We start from the raw sequence: 15,322 nt of genomic DNA on the forward strand, positions 1-15,322 counted from the left end.
GCGAGTTATAAGCTCAATATTGGCTTTCCCCTCAAGAATATAAATGTTTTCAACAATCTTCCCTTACAAGAACAAAGTAACATCTGCATATCAAACAATGGTAGATTACACAGAAGAGCATCCTCATTCCGTTTGCTTGAAAACCTCGACAAATGCATCTTTGAGGAATGGATTTGTAGAAGCAACTTTTGGAACCGTGATTTCGAAATCTTTACCGAACCTGACCCAAAAACAAAAGCCGCGACCGGTTAACATCAAGTATAAACTTTCAGTTCAGATTACAAAAGTGAAATACATAGATATGCTTGGTTAGACGTGTTAGCTTCTTAAGGATCATAAACAAGGTCTGCAGCATCTTTAACGATTAAAACACCAGCTGCTACATCCCTGAACAAAGAGGCAGACACTGTCAATCAATTTACAGAACCCTGACCTTCATCGAACATTGAAATGATTAAAAGCATATCATGGGACACCATATCCAAGTTCGTAAAACAGGTCAAACCTTCCACAAAGGTTCAATGCACAGGAACCGCTCATCCGTAGTAATCTCACCTTTTAATCAAATAAAATCGTTACGCATTTCAATTTTGCAAAATATAGCAAAAAAAGAAGGAAAATCACTAGTTTTATGTCACCTTGAAAAGTAAGTTATTGATTCGATTTGTAGTAGTATCCACCGTTAACACATCTCGTTTTGTTCCAACCTGCTCAACAGGAAAATGTTAGTCAAGCTTTTACTTGCTTAGAAAGCATTATCAGCTAATATTTTCTAAAACAGGATTAGAAGTTGGACCCAAGCATTATCAAGTTCAGTACCTCAGTTACACTCAACAATAAAAAAAAGGGGTAAAATGAAATTTCAGATCATAAGAAGCTCCACACCTCTGTTGCAAGTAGAGACTTAACGAGTTCGGTTTGAGATGACATTGCAAAATTTCAGAGCAGAAGAACATATCTTTCAGAGATTTCAGTTAAGTTTTCGGACCTATATTTATATATAGTAGGGTAGGGTAAACTACGCTGTTAGTACCTAAACTATCAGTTTTATTCCATTTTAATATCTAAATTTTTAATTTTTTTCAAAATCACACCTAACGTTTAGTTTTTGTTTCATTTTAATTCTTGTTAAAAACTTCACGTTAAGTTTAAAAAAAAATTGAAAGTTTAGGTACTAAAACGGATCAAAATTGATAGTTAAATACTAAACGCGTAATTTACTCTATATAGTAATCATTGTGCATTAGATTCACCTCTTACTGGGGTCTCGTTGAGAAAAGCACTTTTTCCATGTACAGTAGTAAAGAGCTGCATGGCATAAACCCGGCAACATTCGTTTAAATTGTGATAAAGAAAGGCAAAAGTCTATATTTCAGCCAACTTAAATGTCTTAAAGGCCAATTCTCAACTCATTCATTATTTCCTTTAAGGGTTATGCAAATTTGCTACTATATTTATTTTAAAAGAACATAGTGATATCACTTCATGAATAATATCATATTGTGCACAATGATTTAACATATTCACCATCACTATCACTTCTTTTTATCTTAATCTATTTATTAAGTTGATATTCAACTTTATTTTTATAAAAAACAAATTTTTCTATAACTTCACCTTTGCCCTTTTAGCAAATACACATTGTAATACTTTTGTTATCATCAGATGAGGTAATAAAATATTTATTCTCACTCGTTTGTGCCATTATTACGAATTTTAAGAATTTGACCATTAAAATTTTTTTAGTGTCAGTATCTTCCGTTTTGTATCTTATGTTCCATTGTTTTTCATAATTCTTTTATGGATATTGTACACCTTATATAGTGTATCTGATAATATATTCATGATGTATTTCCAATATAAAAAGTCATGATACTTCCAAATAGTAATGCATGTGATAACAACATTTATCTCATCATCTCTAATGATACAAGGATTATCCGATATTTAATCAAATTCAACATGACCAAATAAAATAACAACTCACGTTGTCATATCTTGAAATTCTATGCATAAAATTTTACAAGTTTCTTGTGATGGCTTACACCCATTAACATCGTTGAATTTTGATTCAAAATTTGAGTAGGAATCAACATTACAAATCACGAATTAGGTGAATAACTGTGATTATCCATTATTTTGTTTAACGTGAAATTAGAATTATTAATAACTCCAACAATAAAACCAAAATTAAATTTTGATTTATTCTATCAACAGAATTTAGTCATTAACTAAAATTCTGAAATAAATCAGTAACAAAGTTGTTAATTTCCAACGATTTCTATTAATAGAAATCAAATAATTATGTTTCACGACATAATTAAAATCTCAATTGATTTTAAATATGAAATCAAATATTACAATAAATAGAAAATTAATTTTCGTTTATTTTCAATTTTGTGACCGAACAAAATTAACATTTTGAAACAAAATCAGTAACTAATGTTACTCTAATGACAGTTTATGTTAAACAAATTTGTCCATTTTGAGATTTTAACAAACCCGTTAAGACGACATGATAAATCTTAAAATAAATTTATTCGCTATCTCAATATTTACCATTATATCTGAACCATTTCAGATTAAAGAAAGATAGAAGAAAGAGTTCCAAATCACTTCAGATTAAAGGAAAAAAATATTCAAATTTCTCCTAACTGATTAACTTTATCGTTGTCAACCAAAACTTTAATTTTTGATATCTTTAATAACTTCATCATTGTTAATCATAAGTAAAACCATCATGATTCAATGTGTTCCCCACAAAGTGCACAACCCCTAAGATCTTGCAAAGATTTTGTAATCCAATTATTTTAATCTTTGCACATAAATAAGTGGAATCATGTCTTACATTCAAAATTAAACTAAAAATTATTCCACAAAGAATTTTGAAATTCATAAATTCAAAATTGAATGAAACTTATATTTGGTGTAAATTCCTCTTGATTTTCGCCTAATATTTGTTTTGTTTAATTTTTTGCACTTCCCTTGAACACAATAAGGATTAAACTCAAACGAATTTTATATCATCTCGGAAATAAGAATAAAATCTTTCTTAAGATTGTTAGAAAATTCGTAATCCGATAATGATATAGAAAAAATAATAATGAAATATCATTATAAAATCAAATGGATAGAACGGGTCTACTTTGTCTTGAGATTGTTATCCGATATAACAATTCGAGACAAAATCAAACCTAAGAAAAAAATTAAACTTCTTAAAACCAAATAAAAATAAATGAAAAAAATGCTATTTTCTTTATTGTGGTCTTGTGATAGGAAACAGTTGAAGTCTGCCGCTACACAGTTTCTTTAAGACAAATTTTCGCTTTGTTGCTCGAGTTCGTTGGTCATCTGGCTCTCGGGATATAACAACTAGATAATCAACTATAGTAGCACAATAGTAGAGATCACAAATTATCCATGCATTCGTCTATCACTGGAAAACTAGTGGAAGAGAACTTTTTCTTTTGAACTTGGCAAAAAGCTTATTGAAAACTTGTAACTTATGTTTAACCTAGCATGTTAACTCAGTTAGGGGCATGCAAAACCAAATATGGAATTCGATTCGATCAAAAAATTCGGATATCCAAAAAATTTTGGATACAAAAAATAGTGATATGTATCCGATTCGAAAAAATTGGATATTCGAAATTCATGTATCCAATTTTTTCGGATCGGATATCCAGATATCAAAATCCGAATATAAAATTTAATTTGACAAAAAAATAATTTTAAAATTTAAAATTTTGTGATTTAATTTTATATATTCGATACTTCTACTATATATATATACATTTTAATTACTACACACAATAAATAATTAAAAACTCTAATTTTTATTGAGTTAGAGCTTTGTTGGGTTAGTGTGTTACTCATTTATTGGGATAAATGTATAAAATTAAAGGCCTAATTTTTCGGATTTTCGGATAATCTGAAAGTAGATTTTATCCGATCCGCATCCAATTTGATTATCCGAAAATCAAAAAATTGATCGGATATCCAAATTATCTGAAAATCAAAAAATTGATCGGATATCCAAATTTTTGGATCGGATCACTAGATCACCGGATCGGATCGATCGGATCAAATCTTTTTGCAAACCCTAAACTAAATATTTATAGAGAATTTCCAAGAGAGATTTAATTCAACTAGATATCTTTTAATATTCAATTTTAAACATATAATAAATTCTTTTAATTTGAAATATTAAAATGACAAACTCCTTTTATCATTCAAACTTAAATAGATATTATTTTAATTTGAAATACTAAAAAAATATAATTATCTTTAATATTCAAAGTTAAAAAGATAACACATATATTTTTAAATTGACATTATCAAAGATTAATTATCGTACTAACATACAAATTAAAAATATCTTTTAATTTGTAATAATAAAAAAGAATACATATCTAATATAAATATTAAATCTATCAATCTTTTTTCCAACATCATCGAGAGGATCAACTATTCAAGTAGGCTCAGTCAACTCCCATGTACCACAAGCAGCAGTGGTTTCTTCCCCAATGAACTAAAACATACATCATCTATAGCCGTATCAATAAAAGGGTTCACTTCCGACAACATTTGTATGCAAATCTTGATAGATACATGGTAGATAATTAGAAAAAGAAAAATGGCTAACCTTGTAGGGGTAATGGGGCTTGAGTTGATTAAAAACAAGGTCCTCTCGTGCCTTACCAGTCTCTTTGACCAAATCCACCTGGATTTAGATCAAATAGGCAACTTTTAAGGAGCCATTTTCGTTTCTAAATAGGTAGCAGTGTCTACTGTTTGCATTCACCATTAGAGCGGAAAGAGAGTCAGCACTCTGAGATTTTTTTTTCATAAACGAGAACTAAGGTAATGTTGCGGAAGACGGCTATCGGGTAGAACAAAATCGCAACTGATAATTTGAGAAAATAAAAATGAAGATAAAAGAGACACAAAATTTATGTGGAAAACCCCTAAAACTTTAGGGTAAAAACCACAGGCAACGGTAGAAGAATTTCACTATGAGAAAATAGGAATTACAACCTCTCTCGATCTACCAAGGAGAAAATAATGATAATTCTCTCTTGATAAAAAAGGAGAAAACAACTCTCAAGAAACTCTATAAATTCTCTGTAGTATTGGAAGAAAGCTAGAATGCTTTGGGATGGTTTTGAAGCTAAATGAGCTAGGGTATTTATAGTTGAAACTTAAGGACTAATTTGTAAATACCCTAAATTACAATGACTAAATTTGAGGTATTACCCATACCTAAAAATCAACAAAAACTGCACCACTTTTGGTACCTAATAATCCAATGCACTTTCGGTGCATTTGTTTTTTCAATAATCTCCCACTTGAAGATTTGATTGGAATAATCATATCTTCACACCATTCTTTTTACCTTGTACCTTCATGTTGCTTACGTTTCTGACAGGCCACAGGAGGATCAACACTAAGTAAATTTATCGGCATTGATCGCCTTCGTCATGAAATCTGCTATGTTGTCTTTGGTATGGATCTTCTGCATATTTACCGTCCCTTCTTTCACCTTTTCATGAATGAAATGGTATTGAACTCATATGTGCTTTGTCCTTGAATGAAATGCTAGATTCCTTGCAAGATGTAAGGTGCTTTGACTGTCACAAAACAGAGAGACATACTCTTGATTGTGCCCAAGCTCCTCCAATAACATCTTCAACCAAATTGCTTCTTTACTGGCTTGTGTAGCTGCTACATATTCTGCCTCTATTGTGGATGTAGCCAAAACTGACTGCAATTTTGAAACCCAGCTTACAGCTCCACCAGCAACTTTGAACACATACCCTGTAGTAGATTTGCTTTTATCCAAATCCCTTGCATAGTCAGAATCGACATACCCATTTATAAGTAAGTTTGATCCTCCGTAACATAATGCAATATTTGAGGTCCCTTTGATGTATCTCGGGATCTTCTTTACTGTATTCCAATGTTCTTTGCCTGGATTCGCCATGTACAGACTAACCACTCCTACTGCTTGTGCAATGTCTAGTCTTGTGCATATCATAGCGAACATTAAACTTCACACTACCGATGCATACGGTACTTGAGACATCTTCATCCTCTCTTCTTCACTGCTAGGACTCATACTGGAGGATAATTTGAAGTTAATAGGAAGAGTGGTAGAAATTGACTTATAATCTTGCATGCTGAATCGTGACAAGATCTTCTTCAAGTAATTCTTTTGTGAAAGCCAAATCTTTCTATTACTTCTGTCTCGGGGAATTTACATCCATAGAATCTTGTTTGCTGATCCCAAGTCCTTCATTTCAAATTTCCTAGCCAGTTATGCCTTCAATTCTTCAATATGATCTTTGTTGGGTCCTGCAACCAACATGTCATACACATATAACAGCAAAATAACAAAATCGTTATCACCAGACCTCTTGAAATAAGCACAAGGGTATGCATTAAGTCTGTTATATCCAAGACACATAATGAAGGAATCAAATCTCTTATACCAATACCTCGGCGCCTGCTTTAGACCGTATAGAGATTTGTTCAACCTGCAAACAAAGTTCTTCTTTTCGTCTTCTTCAAAACCTTCAGGCTGAAGCATGTAAATATCTTCTTCAAGATTTTCATGAACAAAAGTTGTTTTAACATCTAGCTGCTCTAGATGTAAGTTCAATGTAGCACACATTTCCAAAACTACTCGAACTGTTGTTAGTCGAACCACAGGAGAAAATATTTCATTGAAATCAATATATTCTTTTTGAGCATATCCTTTCACCACCAGTCTTGCACGATACCTCTAAACTTGATCGTCACCATTTCTCTTGATTTTGAAGACCCATTTGTTACCAATTGGCTTCCTTCCTTGTGGTAGTGGCACAAGGTCCCATGTATTATTTTTATTAAGGGCTTCAATTTCTTCTTGCATCGCCATCATCCACAGTGAAGCATCTGAGTTGTTTATTGCCTCCTGGTATGTTGATGGCTCACCATTCTCTGTTAAAAGGCAGTATGCAATATTACCTTCTATAACATAATCTGAGTGCCAATTGAAACGTCTTCTCACAAAATCTGATTGACGAGTTGTTGGAGCTTCAGAACTCTCTGGTTCTTGTTCATCATGTGCTGGTTCTACTTCAGAAGAATCTCCTTGTTCAAACTCTTTTTCCACATGTATCTGAGTAGTATCTGACTTTTCAGCGCTATCATCGTCTTCTTTTCTTTGTAGTTTATCTTCTACAAAGGCAACATCTCTGCTGATGATCACTTTGCAGGCAGTGGGATCTCACAAGCGATACCCTTTTACTCCATCAGCATACCCCAAGAATTTACATTTCCTGGATTTTAGATCCAACTTTAAAATTTATTGGGAGTTGTACATCACGTACACGATACTTCCAAATACATGGAGGTTTGAATAATCAGCTGGTTTACATTCCACATCTCCATTGGCATCTTCAGATCTATTGCAGTTGATGGAGCTCGATTCACCAAATAACAGGCGGTATTGATTGCTTCTGCCCAGAATGATTTTTCTAGGCCTGCATCCCTCAACATTGCTCTTGTTCTTTCTAACAAGGTTCTGTTTATCCGCTCTTCCACTCCATTTTGTTGAGGAGTGTTCGCCACTGTGAACTGTCTTTTGATGCCTTCTTTCCTGCAAAAGTCATCAAATTCTTCGCTTGTGTATTCTCCTCCATTATCTGTTCTGAAACACTTGATCTTATTTCCAGAATCAAGTTCCACCCGCGCCTTGAAGTTTTTGAAAGTTGAAAACACATCTAACTTCTTCTTAATAGGGTAAACTCAACATCTCCTGGAGTAGTCATCAATAAATGAGACAAAGTATTTTGCTCCGCCTAGGGATGTATCTGGTACTTGTCATACGTCAGAGTGAACCAATTCTAGAACACTTTTGCCTCTAGAATTTGATGTGTTAAATTTCAACCGATGTTGCTTACTTGTTATGCAATGCTCACACAAAGAAGTGATACCTTTGTTAAGCCTGGAAGTAGTTTTTGCTCCACAAGGACTTTCATTCCTTGTTCTGACATGTGTTCAAGTTTCTGATTCCATATCATTGCAGAATCTGAACTACATGAGGCAACAGAGGCATCTGCTTCTAGCAAAGTCTCTCCATTCAGCATGTACAAATTTGATGCTATCTTTTCGCCTTTCAACACCACAAGCGCTCCACAAAACACTTTCATGATTCCTTTCCGTGTTTCAATCTTGCTTGCATTATTATCCAACAATCCGTAGGATAATAAATTTTTCTTCAGGCCTTTCACATGCCGCACATCTCGAACAACTTTAATTGTTCCATCATACATCTTTAATTTGATGGTTCTCACGCCAATGATCTCTAAGGCATGATCATTGCAACTATACACAGATCCTCCTGAGACAGGTTCATACTGATGGAACCATTCTCTTCTTGAGGTCATGTGATATGTTGCTCCTGAATCAATGAGCCATATATCTGCAAATCTTTTTCTGCCTTCCATGGTGGTTGACACTTCACAACATAGAGCATCTCCATCATCTGAAGTGTTATAGTATTGCCTTGTGGATTGGAGTTTTTATTTAGACTCCAGTAATCCTTCTTCAAGTGACCCTTCTTTCCACAATTATAGCACTTTAAATTCTTCTTGCTTCTCAACTTCGATCTATCATATTTGTGACTGTTGCTTTGGCCACGTTCTGTTGATCTCCATCTCATCGTTATCAACACTTCTGCTTGTTACAGATTTACTTGTCTGTCTTCTTTGTTTTTTCGTCGATTTTCTTCTTGGAGAACAGCAGCTGTAACGTCATCGAAGACTAGACTGGTGACATTACTGTTTGTCAAGTTGATGATGAGTTGATAATACGAATCCGGTAGACTTTGAAGTAGAAGTTCAGCACGTTCTTGTTCTCCTATTTTTAGCTTAAGGATGTAAGCTGAGAAAATAAAGTGTTCAGTGTATTTAAGTTCTCCGTCAATGAAGTAGATTCTGGCATACGGAGAGTGTATAATTTTCTCTTAAGGAAAATTTTATTGTGAAACGATGTGGCCTCGTACAGTTTGGTGAGATGATCCCATATATCTTTAGCTGTCTTCTTCTCCTCGATGCTTGACAATACTTCATCTGCTAATGCTAGATGAAAGTTTGCCATAGCATTCTCGTCCATCTTGTTCCATTTGCTGTCATCTGTGAAATCCACCGACCTTTCATTGATAGTCGCTAGACACCCGTCTTTCCTCAGGATGACCTTCATCTTTAATTTCCACAATGAGAAATTTCTTCCATTGAACTTTTCAATATCAAATTTTGTTGCCATAGCTTCTATTTCGGATAGCTCCTACTATTTCACTATCGTGAATAGTTCTCTGGAACCTTCAAAGAATGGGTAATACCTTCTTACTTTCTTATGTTTGAGGATCCACCTTTTGGTGGCAACCACAAAGACAATAAGCAGATATTACACACTCAAATATGGCTCTGATACCAATTGTTGCGAAAGACGGCTATCGGATAGAGCAAAATCGCAACTGATAATTTGAGAAAATAAAAATGAAGATAAAAGAGACACAAAATTTACGTGGAAAACCCTAAAAATTTAGGGTAAAAACCACGGGCAACGGTAGAAGAATTTCACTATAAGAAAATAGGAATTACAACCTCCCTCGATCTACCAAGTAGAAAATAATGATAATTCTCTCTTGATAAAAAAGGAGAAAACAACTCTCAAGAAACTCTCTAAATTCTCTCTAGTATTGGAAGAAAGCTAGAATGCTTTGGGATGATTTTGAAGCTAAATGAGCTAGGGTATTTATAGTTGAAACTTAAGGACTAATTTGTAAATACCCTAAATTACAATGACTAAATTTGAAGTTTTACACATACCTAAAAATCAACAAAAACTGCACCACTTTTGGTGCCTAATAATCCAATGCACTTTCGGTACATTTTTTTTCAACAGGTAACTCATACTATGAATGGATGCTAAATATGAAATGTAGTGAAAAACCAACCCAATAACCTCAAACAAGATTAGATAACACAACTTCATTAGCTACTCTTAACACTGACCCATGAGCTCCTTGGTTTAACCATAATAATCAATCAACATTAATGACTTAGATTATTGAAATTGTCAAAGGAAGTTTAAAAGTTGTGCTGAAATTCAAATTTGTTATTTTTAGAATTTTATTTGAAAAAAATATGAAAAAATATATTTTTAAAACTTTCAATCAAATAATTTTGAAATATGTATTTTATAAAATTTAATTTTTTTAAAAAATTAAAATAATTATGGTCAAAGTTTAAAAAAATTAACTTTTCAAAAGTCAATAAGAGACAGTTTTAATAGGACAGAGGGAGTATTATTTACGGGTCAAAACTATCTGTAGATTAGTATTATAAACAAATTAGAGGTGGGACTTTTGCCTTTTATCTCTACATATTTTTATGTTACTTGATCAAATTTCATTTCCTCGTACGTGACAAGTGTCTGTATACAATCACTTTACCTTATATGATAATCAAGGTGATAATGTCATGCAAAACGTATTAGAAAAGGAAAGGGCATTAATATAGTTTATAAAACTATTAGGTCTTTTCTTGTTTTTTATTTGTTTATCCGGGGAGTGACACTTGTGATCTTTAATAAAATGATTGTCCTCCATATTTTATCATATTTTTTTGTGCTCAACTCTATACACTACTTACGACGAACAATGTTTGTATCTCAGCGTCCTCTGATCAGGCTTCCATGGATTGTTTTGGCATTGTTTTTATCATCGGTAGCCGGAGACTTGAAGCCTGATTGCCAACGGAGCCGTGGGAATTTCTCAATCGATTACCCTTTCGGTGTCGGTGAAGGATGCTTCATGCCTGGCTTTGAAGTAACCTACAACGCGTCCTACAGTCCACCGAAGCCACTCTTACGCTTGGGGGCTGATCTGCATGAGGTAGTCGACATATCCGTTCCTTGTAACCAGGTTTGTGTAAGGAACAACGTGTTCAGTGGCACAGGGTACGAAACTCCAGTTTCGAGTGTAGCCAGCATCATTTTGACCAATACACCGTTCGTTCTCAACAACACTGAAAACAAGTTCACCGTCATAGGCTGTAACTCCCTCGGTTTATTATACCTTCAAGATGTGAATATCACGACCGGTTGCTTCTCAGTGTGCAACGACTAGCGTCAGGATGTTACCAGTGATTCTTGCTCGGGGCTCGACTGCTGTCAGGACTCCATTCCTAAGGGTACTAAAAAGATTCACGTAGAAATTATTGAGAACCTTCTCAACGATTCCAAGATAAATGATCTATACAGTGTCTCCACGCCTCATGATAATTATGGATATGCTTTCTTGGTGGACCAAGAGATCTACAGGTTTGAGACATCGGAACTCGATGGTTGTTCCTAATCAAAGATCGAGAGTTCCACATTTGTTCTTGATTGGGTTATAGGCAATGAGACTTGTGAAGCAGCTGGAATAAGATGCAAAGGAATGAACAACGACTGTGTTGGATATGGATGTTGGATCATAAACTTGATCCATTATGGGAGCCTAAACCCAAACCCAAACTAAATTGATGTCATTACTTACATCAATTTAGTTAGGTGAAGAATTAGGTGAAGAGGTAGGTGAGAGTTAGGTATTTATATATTTTAATGGTTTAAGTTATTTTATTTGTGTGGCGTAGGATTGTTCTTGAGTAATATAAATAACCTTCCTCATTTTAGTTTAAGCATCAAGAAAAATTAAGAGCTTCTAAGTGAGTGAAGAAACAAGGTCTTATAAGAGTGAGTTGTAGTTCTTGTTTTTTAGTGAGAGTGCTCTTGTAATATTTGTTTGAGTTTCAATAAAAGTTGTTTGTGTGAGTGTTTTATTTCCAACAAGTGGCATCAGAGAGAGTTGGAAAGATCGAAGGTCTCGACGAGAAGAATCCGACGCCGCCATAATTTTCTCAATATGAGTTCTAACGCACCGCCGGAAAACTGTTACCAGAAAATCGAGTTTGACTCATCGAGTTGGATCCCCTTGATCGAGTTGTCCAAGTCCCTCCCAAGGTTTTTTGGCGTTCCGGATTCATCCGTGCAATCAGATTTTGCAAATTCTCATTATATTGAGAGATATGACAAATGGTATGACACCATTCCAAGTTTCGACACTAAACAACAACAAGTACAACAATTGGAGTATCAAAATGAAGGCACTTCTTGGATCACAAGATATGTGGGATATCATAAAGAAAGGCTATAACGAGCCTGCGGATGATGATGCTTTTGCTACTCTTACACTGGATCAAAAGACAACTTTGAAGGATTCAAGAAATAGAGACAAGAAGGTCTCTTCCTCATCTATCAAGCATTAGATGATGATGGTTTTGAAAATATTTCAAGTGCAAGCTCTAGCAATGAAGCGTGGGAGAAACTACAAACCTCTTACAAAGGATCCGAGAAAGTGAAGAAAGTTTGTCTCCAAACATTAAGAGGTGAATTTGAATCCTTACACATGAAAGCATCTGAGTCTATTTCAGATTATTTCTCAAGAGTAGTAGTTGTTTCTAATCAATTAAAAAGAAATTGTGAAAAGTTAGAAGATGTGAGGATAATAGAGAAGATACTCCGTTCGTTGGATCCCAAATTTGAGCACATCGTTGTGACGATTGAAGAAACTAAAGACTTGGAAGAAATGACGATCGAGCAACTCCAAGGATCATTGAAAGCATACGAAGAGAAGCATGGGTTTACTGAGAAACTCCTCAAGTTGCAACTCAAGGCATGAAAGTCAATGCAATGATAGAAACCAACGTGGCCTAGGCAGAGGTAGAGGCCATGGACGAGGTGGAAGTTGAGGTCGTGGACGAGGTTGGAATTACAACAATAACAATTCCAACAACAACTATGAGAAAGGAGAAAACTCAATACGAGACCGTGGAAGAATCAATCCAAACTCAAAGTATGACAAATCTCAAGTTCGATGTTATAATTGTCAGAGGTTTGGGCATTATGCTTCAGAATGTAGAGCTTCCAATAAAAAAATTGAGGAGAATGCCAACTACGTAGAGGAAAAGACAGATGGCAAAGAAACTTTTCTTCTAGTACGAAACAAAACTGATGGTGGCCAAGCAAATTCCTGGTATCTTGACAGTGGTGAAAGTAATCACATGTGCAAAAGGAAATACATGTTCGTAGAGCTAGACGAGTCAGTAAGTGGAAATGTTTCGTTTGGATATGATTCCACAATAGCAGTGAAAGGGAGAGGTAACATCCTTATCCGTTTGAAAGATGGGAGACATCAATTTATTTCAAATGTCTACTATGTGCCCAATATGAAAAATAACATATTAAGTTTAGGACAACTGGTAGAGAAAGGTTATGATATTCATATGAATAATTATAATCTTTCTATAAAAGATGATAAGAATAACTTCATTGCTAAAGTGTCGATGTCAAAGAATAGAATATTCTTGATCAACATACAAAATGATGTTTCAAAGTGCCTAAAAGCTTGCTACAAAGATGCATCATGGCTTTGGCATCTTCAATTTGGACATCTCAATTTTGGAGGTCTAGAGTTGCTATCTAAGAAGGAGATTGTGAAGGGACTACCTCGCATCAACCATCCTGACCAGCTTTGTGAAGGGTGTCTAGTCGGGAAATAATTCAGGAAAAACTTTCCAAAGGAGTCGGAGACAAGAGCCAAGAAGTCACTCGATCTCATCTATATCGATATGTGTGGACCAATCAAGCCGAGCTCTCTCGGTAACAATAACTATTTTCTTCTCTTCATTGATGATTTTTCAAGAAAAACCTGGGTATATTTCTTGAAACAGAAGTCAGAAGTTTTCGAAGTCTTCAAGAAGTTCAAAGCAGCAGTGGAAAGAGAAAGCGGAAGAAAAATCAAAGCCATGAGATCCGACCGAGGTAGAGAATTTACTTCCAAGGAGTTTCAAGAGTTCTGTGAAGAAAATGGAATTCGTCGACCAATGACAGTTCCTAGATCCCCCCAGCAAAATAGTGTGGCAGAAAGAAAGAATAGAATAATCCTCGACATGACACGAAGCATGCTCAAAAGCAAGAAACTACCCAAGTAATTTTGGGCGGAAGCAGTATCGTGTGCAGTCTACTTGTCAAACCGATCTCCAACAAGAAGTGTATGGGGAAAGACACAAGAGGCATGGAGTGGAAGAAAGTCTGACATTTCTCACTTGAGAACCTTTGGAAGTATAGCCCATGTTCACGTACCAGACGAGAGAAGAATGAAGTTTGATGACAAAAGCGAGAATTTTATCTTCATCAGATATAATGCTAATTCGAAGGGCTACAAGCTATACAATCCAGACAATAAGAAGATTGTGATTAGTCGAGATGTGGTCTTCAACGAAGAAGGAGAATGAGATTTTAACTCTCATACAGATGACTACAATTTCTTTCCTCAGTTTGAAGAAGATGAACAGACAATGAGGGAACAACTAGGTGAACCTTAACAAGAATCTCAATAAGAGCTTGAAACTCCACTTCACCAACATCAACCACTAAAAAAACTCATCACCTTCATCACCATCAAGTGGGAGTCAAAGTGAAAGAGTTGTGCAACGTACAAGAAGCCTTAGTGATCTCTATGAGGTAACTGAACGACAAGATAATCTTACATTATTTTGTCTGTTTGCCGATTGTGAACCAGTGAGCTTTCAAGAAGTAGTACACGAAAAGAAATGGAGAGATGCGATGGACAAAGAAATCAAAGCCATCGAGAAGAATGACACATGGGAACTTACCTCACTTCCCAAGGGACATAAGGTGATAGGTGTCAAATGGGTGTACAAAACAAAGTAAAACTCCAAATGAGAGATTAAAATGCACAAGGCGAGACGAGTTGCTAAAGGCTATAGTCAAAAGGCTGGAATTGACTATGATGAGGTATTTGCTCCTGTTGCTCGATTGGAGACTATCATATTAATCATTTCTTTGGCAGCTCAAAACAAGTGGAAGATACAACAGATGGATGTAAAGTCTGCCTTCCTAAATGGAGTTCTTGAAGAGGAAGTTTACATTCAGCAACCATCAGGCTATGAAGTAAAAGGGCACAAAGACAAGGTGTTGAAGTTGAAGAAGGCTCTTTACGGGCTAAAACAAGCACCAAGGGCATGGAATAGTCGAATCGACAAGTACTTCCAAGAGAATGGCTTCAACAAATGTCTCTACGAGCATTCTCTATATATCAAGATCAAAGATGGAGATATTTTGATCGTGTGCCTCTACATGGATGACTTTATCTTCACTGGATGCAACTCAAGCATGTTTAATGAATTCAAGGATGTGATGATGAAGGAAT

General features: G+C 35.0%; 1 pseudogene; it reads right to left on the reverse strand.

Annotated features, from left to right (window-relative positions):
- Window positions 1-50: 50 nt before the first annotated feature.
- On the reverse strand, window positions 51-1,314 carry LOC120183401 (annotated as a pseudogene).
- Window positions 1,315-15,322: the final 14,008 nt, after the last annotated feature.

Source organism: Hibiscus syriacus, unplaced genomic scaffold (genome assembly GCF_006381635.1).
Source record: "Hibiscus syriacus cultivar Baekdansim isolate YM2019G1 unplaced genomic scaffold, ASM638163v2 tig00112761_pilon, whole genome shotgun sequence".
In the NCBI taxonomy this organism is placed as follows: Eukaryota; Viridiplantae; Streptophyta; class Magnoliopsida; order Malvales; family Malvaceae; genus Hibiscus; species Hibiscus syriacus.